The sequence below is a fragment of the Triticum aestivum genome, chromosome 3B, assembly GCF_018294505.1.
Source record: "Triticum aestivum cultivar Chinese Spring chromosome 3B, IWGSC CS RefSeq v2.1, whole genome shotgun sequence".
NCBI classification, from domain to species: Eukaryota; Viridiplantae; Streptophyta; class Magnoliopsida; order Poales; family Poaceae; genus Triticum; species Triticum aestivum.
This window is the reverse complement of record NC_057801.1, coordinates 287914073-287922121: the sequence shown is the minus strand read 5'-3', so window position 1 is coordinate 287922121 and position 8049 is coordinate 287914073.

Below are 8049 nucleotides of genomic sequence, written 5' to 3'. Positions count from 1 at the left end.
TGATCACAAAATCCCTATGCATAGGAAGTGGGTTAGAATTAAATGTGCTACTCATATTCTTCATGATGCTCTTTTTATGTTTCAATTCTTATCTTTTATGTGAACATCATTGAAATCATCATGCCTAGCTAGGGGCGTTAAACAATAGCGCTTGTTGGGAGGCAACCCAATTTTATTTTTGTCCTTTGCTTTTGATCCTGTTTAGTAATAAATAATTCATCTAGCCTCTGGTTAGATGTGGTTTTATGTTTTAATTAGTGTTTGTGCCAAGTAGAACCTTTGGGAAGACTTGGGTGAAGTCTTTATGATCTTGCTGTAAAAAACAGAAACTTTAGCGCTCACGAGATTGGCTGCCATTTTTTAATGGAGAGTGATTTTAGGTTAATTATTTTTGAAGATTACTAACAAACAAATTCCTCAGGTCCACCAATTTATTTAAGATTTTTTTCAGTTATAGAAGTATTCGAATGATACAGATTGCTACAGACTGTTCTGTTTTTGACAGATTTTGTTTTCTATGTGTTGTTTGCTTATTTGGATGAATCTACGAGTAGTATCGGAGGGTATGTACCATAGAGAAGTTGGAACACAGTAGTTTTAACACCAATATGAATTTATAATGAGTTCACAACAGGACCTAAGTGGTGGTTTTATTTTCTTATACTAACGGAGCTTACGAGTTTTCTGTTGAGTTTTGTGTTGTGAAGTTTTCAAGTTTTGGGTAAAGAGTCGATGGACTATGGAATAAGGAGTGGAAAGAGCCTAAGCTTGGGGATTCCCAAGGCACCCCAAGGTAATATTCAAGGACAACCAAGAGCCTAAGCTTGAGGATGCCCCGGATGGCATCCCCTCTTTCGTCTTCGTTCATCGGTAACTTTACTTGGAGCTATATTTTTATTCACCACATGATATGTGTTTTGCTTGGAGCGTCATTTTCTTTTGTTAGTATTTGCTTTATGTTATTTATAATAATTTTTTGCATCTATATTTTCAATAAAAATGTCTAGGATAGCCTTTACCATGCTTATTTTGCATGTATACATGTTGCTGTTTCAAAATAGAAAGTTTACCGCTGTTGCAAAAATTCCCTAGAAAAGTCAAAAAATGATAAAATGTTAATTTTTTTGCATATTGAGATTTGATAAATATTATACAGTGTGGTAAATTGGAATAATTTTTGGAGTTAGGGAAGTATTGATACTCTTGCATTCTTTACAGATTGTACTGTTTTGGCAGATTGCTATTATGTTTGCATTGTTTGCATATGTTTGCTTGTTTAATGATTCTATTTGAGGATAGGATTATTAAATATGCAGAGACATTAGTATAAAATGTTGAATAATATTTTTTGTGATTTGTTACAGTAGAAAATGATAAGGTTTTTGCATTGGTTTATACTAACTTATCTCACGAGTTCTTGTTAAGTTTGGTGTGGATGAAGCTTTCGAGATTTAGGAAACCGAGATATAAAAGGAATTAAGGAGACACAAAAGCTCAATATTGGGGATGCCCAAGGCGCTCCAAGATAATATTTCAAGAAGTCTCAAGCATCCAAGCTTGGGGATGCCCCGGTAGGCATCCCACCTTTCTTCTTGAACAATTATCGGTTAGTATCGGTTGAACATAAGTTTTAGCTTCTTCACATGATGTGTGCTATCCTTGAAATGTCATTTTGTTTTGCTTTGCTTGCTGTTTGAATAAAATACCAAGATCTTAAATTCTTAAATGTTAGAGTCTTCACATAGTTGCACAATTATTTGACCACTCATTGATCTTCACTTATATCTTTTGGAGTAGTTTGTCATTTGCTCTAGTGCTTCACTTATATCTTTTTAGAGCACGACGGTGGTTTTATTTTGAAGAAATTAATGAACTCTCATGCTTCACTTATATTATTTTGAGAGTCTTTTAGAACAGCATAGTAATTTGCTTTGGTTATGAATTTAGTCCTAATATGATGGGCATCCAAGATGGGTATAATAAAAACTATCATAGAAAGTGCATTGAATACTATGCTAAATTTGATACTTGATAGTTGTTTTGAGATATAAAGGTGGTAATGTTAGATTCATGATAGTTGGGTAATTATGAAATTGAGAAATACTTGTGTTAAAGTTGGCAAGTCCCGTGGCATGCATGTATGGTAAACGTTATGTAGCAAATTTGTTGCATGGGGTGTTGTTTGATTGCCTTCCTTATGTGTGGAGGTCGGGATCGCGCGATGGTTAACTCCTATCAACCCTTCCCCTTGGAGCATGCATAGTAGTACTTTGCTTAGAGGGCTAATAAACTTTTGCAATAAGTATATGAGTTCTTTATGACTAATGTGAGTCCATGGATTATACGCACTCTCACCCTTCCACCATTGCTAGCCTCTCTTGTGCCGAGCAACTTCCGCCGGTACCATACACCCACCATTACCCCTCAAAACAGCCACCATACCTACCTACTATGGCATTTCCATAGCCATTTCGAGATATATTGCCATGCAACTTTCCACCGTTCCGTTTATTATGACACGCTCCATCATTGTCATATTGCTCTTGCATGATCATGTAGTTTACATAGTATTTGTTGCAAAGCCACCTTCATAATTCTTTCATACATGTCGCTCTTGATTCATTGCATATCCCGGTACACCACCGGAGGCATTCACATAGAGTCATATTTTGTTCTAAGTATTGAGTTGTAAATAAATAAAAGTGTGATGATCTTCATTATTAGAGCATTGTCCCGAGTGAGGAAAGGATGATGGATACTATGATTCCCCCACAAGCCGGGATGAGACTCCGGACTTTACAAAAAAAAGAGGCCAAAGAAGCCCAAATAAAAAAAGAGAGGCGAAAGAAGCCCACCAAAATAAATTAAAAATGAGAGAAAAAGAGAGAAGGGACAATGTTACTATCCTTTTTCCAGACTTGTGCTTCAAAGTAGCACCATGATCTTCATGAAGAGAGTCTCCTATGTTGTCACTTTCATATACTACTGGGAATTTTTCATTATAGAACTTGGCTTGTATATTCCAATGATGGGATTCCTCAAAATGCCCTAGGTCTTCGTGAGAAAGCGAGTTGGATGCACACCCACTTAGTTTCTTTTGTTGAGCTTTCATACATTTATAGCTCTAGTGCATCCGTTGCATGGCAATCCCTACTCACTCACATTGATATCTATTAATGGGGATCTCCATACCCCGTTGATACGCCTAGTTGATGTGAGACTTTCTCCTTTTTTGTCTTCTCCACACAACCTCCATCATCATATTCTATTCCACCCATAGTGCTATATCCATGGTTTACGCTCATGTACTGCGTGAGAGTTGACAAAGCTAAAGCGCGTTAAAAAGTATGAACCAATTGCTTGGCTGAAACCGGGGTTGTGCATGATGGGAGTATTTTGTGTGACAAAAATGAAGCATGCCCTAACTATATGATTTTGTAGGGATAATCTTTCTTTGGCTATGTTATTTTGATAAGACATGATTGCTTGTTAGTATGCTTGAAGTATTACTATTTTTATGTCAATACTAAACTTTTATCTGGAATCATTTGGATCTGAACATTCATGCCACAATAAAGAGAATTACATTGAGAAATATGCTAGGTAGCATTCCACATCAAAAAATTTGTTTTTATCATTTACCTACTCGAGGAGGAGCAGGAATTAAGCTTGGGGATGCTTGATATGTCTCCAACGTATCTATAATTTTTGATTGTTCCATGGTATTATATTACCCGTTTTGGATGTTTATGGGCTTTACTATACACTTATATATTATTTTTGGGACTAACCTATTAACCGGAGGCCCAGCCCAAATTGTTGTTTTCTTGCCTATTTTAGTGCTTCACAGAAAAGGAATATCAAACGGAGTCCAAACGGAATGAAATCTTCGAGAGAGTTATTTTTTGAACGAACGCAATCCAGAAGACTTGGAGTAGACGTCAGGGAAGCAACGAGGTGGCCACGAGGGTCCAGGGCGCGCCCTACCCCCCTGGGCGCCCCACCCTCGTGGGCCCCTTGTGGCTCCCTAACCGACTTCTTTCGCATATATATATATATATATATATATATATCCATATACCCCGAAAACATCCAGTAGCACCATAGATTAGGAGTTCCGCCGCCGCAAGCCTCTGTAGCCATCAAAAACCAATCGGGACCCTGTTCCGGCACCCTGCCAGAGGGGGGATCCCTCATCGGTGGCCATCTTCATCATCCCGGCGCTCTTGATGACGAGGATGGAGTAGTTCACCCTCGGGGCTGAGGGTGTGTACCAGTAGCTATGTGTTTGATCTCTCTCTCTCTCTCTCTCTCTCTCTCTCTCTCTCTCGTGTTCTTGATTCGGCACGATCTTGATGTATCACGAGCTTTGCTATTATAGTAGGATCTTATGATGTTTCTCCCCCTCTACTCTCTTGTAATGGATTGAGTTTTCCCTTTGAAGTTATCTTATCGGATTGAGTCTTTAAGGATTTCAGAACACTTGATGTATGTCTTGCATGTGCTTATCTGTGGTGACAATGGGATATTCACATGATCTAGTATGTTTTGGTGATCAACTTGCGAGTTTAGTGACCTTGTGAACTTATGCATAGGGGTTGACACACGTTTTCGTGTTGACTCTCCGGTAGAAACATTGGGGCACTCTTTGAAGTTCTTTATGTTGGTTGAGTAAATGAATCTGAGATTGTGTGATGCATATCGTATAATCATACCCACGGATACTTGAAGTGACATTGGAGTATCTAGGTGACATTAGGGTTTTGGTTGACTTGTGTTTTAAGGTGTTATTCTAGTACGAACTCTATGATAGATCGAACGGAAAGATTAACTTCGTGTTATTTTACTACGTACTCTTGAATAGATCGATCATAAATAATAACTTTGAGGTGGTTTCGTACCCTACAATAATCTCTTTGTTTGTTCTCCGCTATAAGTGCATTTGGAGTGACTCTTTGTTGCATGTTGAGGGATAGTTATATGATCTAATTATGTTATTATTGTTGACAGAACTTGCACTAGTGAATGTATGAACCCTAGGCCTTGTTTCCTAGCATTGCAATACCGTTTACGCTCACTTTTACCACTTGTTACCTTGCTGTTTTTATATTTTTAGATTACAAATACTCATATCTACCATCCATATTGCACTTGTATCACCATCTCTTCGCCGAACTAGTGCACCTATACAATTTACCATTGTATTGGGTGTGTTGGGGACACAAGAGACTCTTTGTTATTTCGTTGCAGGGTTGTTTGAGAGAGACCATCTTCATCCTATGCCTCCCACGGATTGATAAACCTTAGGTCATCCACTTGAGGGAAATTTTCTACTGTCCTACAAACCTCTGCACTTGGAGGCCTAACAACGTCTACAAGAAGAAGGTTGTGTAGTAGACATCAGAGATCCTCACCTTGTTGGATGATCTCATCCTTTAATAGCACCTCAAGGCCACGGCCTGGGAGGAGGGGAGGGGGAATATGGTGCCTTCTGCCGCAGTGTGGCATCAGCCGTAGTTGTGCAGTGCCCACCGGAGTAGTGCGTTGGACGAACCGCAGTGGAGAAGCTGCTGGAGACCATGAGAATAAGGGGCGGCGCCAGAGGGAGGAGTAGCCAGGGAGATTTGCCCCTACCCGCCGGCCAGGTAGCCTAGCTGGACAGAGCATCGTCGAGACCAGGCCGGATGGGACCAGTGGCGACGGCTTGCTGGAGGAACCCTAGTGCTGCAGGTAGGGGATCGACGTAGAGGGAAAGGGGAGAGGAGATGCAAGCGGGCAGGTTAATGAACGCTTATGTGTTTGTTTTTACTTGAGGGTCAGGTGTGACGCGGGAGTCAGCAGTTGCATTTTGAGTGTAATATAGGCAGACAACAGAGTCATTTCACTATTCCCCTTCCCTTCAATTTTTAGTGAGGTTCTACCTGAAACACCCCCTTCCAAAGAGAAATAAATTAATCCCAAGCCCATAACTCAAAAATGACTTCTTTACATCTTTTATGGCTTATTTCAACAATATGCCCAGAAAAGGCGGAATCGAACTGGCCCTTAACCCGCAATTCAATTGTGCATGCAATGATGAAACACTCCTGCCTGCTATAGTGTACATTTAGGCATCATCATACATGGCATAACCTAATACATGTGCATTCCATTGTAGAATCTAGAATATGCAATGTTTATGTTAGTTCATATGTTGCACATGATGTTTAAATGCCCCTTAAATATGGTCAGTCAAGTGATGGTCTTTAAGCCTCCTTCTTTGCTTCTTTTCTTGATATGTAAGATTTGCTCACACATTTGTTTAATTTCTTGTTTGCGTCAGCCAGCCATACTAGGACTATTTGCTTTGATTACTTGTTGTTCTTGATCTAACACTCTAACAGAGCTTGTCAATGATTTAAACACTAAGGGCTACTATAGTGGGGCCTTGTCTAACTCATAGGTGACATAAAGGTTTGGCTGTACACTAAAGTAGGCTCTCCAAGAGTACCTGGAGATCCAGTTTGAAGGTATGCCTGGTCTTTACATAGTGCAGACATAGTAAATGCTCATTTCATTGTGTGGAAGTGCAAGAGATGTGGCATGTTTCATTATGTGGTGTTGTTTTGTTATAATCTCATCCTTTTTTTGTTCACACACTAGAAAGTATGCATATTTCTCTCCCAAGGAGACGAGTAACTAGTTTGTATCACCTTGCAGAGGGGGTGCAATGAAGATAAGATTGATGATTTCCAAGTACAAGATGTTAGGAAGGAGCCTTGCACGAGAAGTAGGAGCTGCACTGAGCCTCTTCAACCATTTAAGGTAAGTCATTGTATCCAACTCAACAGTTTAATTCCTTGTTTGTTTCAGGCATAGTTAATTTGCTCTTTCCAATTGCTTTATTTGTCCTCAGTTAATGAAATGCCCAAAGAATGATGCCTGATGTTGGGTACGTGTATAACTATTAGTTGACATAATTAAAGGCCATACAGTTTAATTAAAGGCCATATAGTTGAAGTCTATTAACCAACTATTATTGTATGAGGCTCACAAGCTAGTTTATACTAGGCTAATGATTGCATAGTTTTGCTTGTTGTAGTATGTTTCTATGAATCCCTCTGCTGTTCATTATGCTCCCTAAGACTTTAATTGAGCTACAGAATGGCCAACTGCTTGCGTACTTATACGCAATGTGTAGTCTAAATTTGTAACTTGTCTATGTTTTGGATTGGGCCACAACATCATGCTCCTCTGGTGAGTTAAGAGAGATTTCTGTATGCGGCTGCACAAATTACCTTTTTTTTTAATAATTTTTAAAATATCACCTGCTTCATGACATGTAACATTATTGTTAGTCCTGTTTTCCCATGTACAAAATAGTCTGTCTTGCTCGCTTCACTGTTGTAACTATATTTTTTCCCTAGTCATGTGTACTTACAGAAACATTTCAGGACGAAGTGACATCAAGACAAAGATCTGCGAGTAGTGCGACTTGGCCGTAACCGAATGATTATGGTTAGGAATTGGAATGTGTTGATGTTCTAGAGCATCAACTAGAGGTGGCAAGACAACATGTACATGATTCTCAATGTACAACAAGTTGAGAGTGGACATGCAAGTATTAGATGCAGGAGTCAAAAAAATGAAACAAGACACTGAGGTGACCATGAAGGAATTGGATATTCTGCAGACTGAAATTTGTGCTATCTGAATCCAGCCAATCCTATTTTCTGAAGAGATTATAGTTCAAATGGTAAGTTTTGTTGGTGCGTGTCCATGATGTATGAGCTTTATTTGTCAAGTGTATGTAATTTGTTGTTTGTGTACACTTTATTCTCACTAGTGCCGAACTATAATGCCTAGTGGGTATATTCGGCTGTGATTTCTTTATTCTATAGTGTAGGATTATTCTATGTTTCTATGCCGTCTTTTTATTGTACAGTGTATGTTTTTTTAGAGGCGATAGTATAGAGTAGGATATTTCTTAAATATGCCATATCGTTGAAGCAGGGGCCAACACGCCCAAACATTTCCTTGACGCCATACAAACGAACAAACAGGTGTACT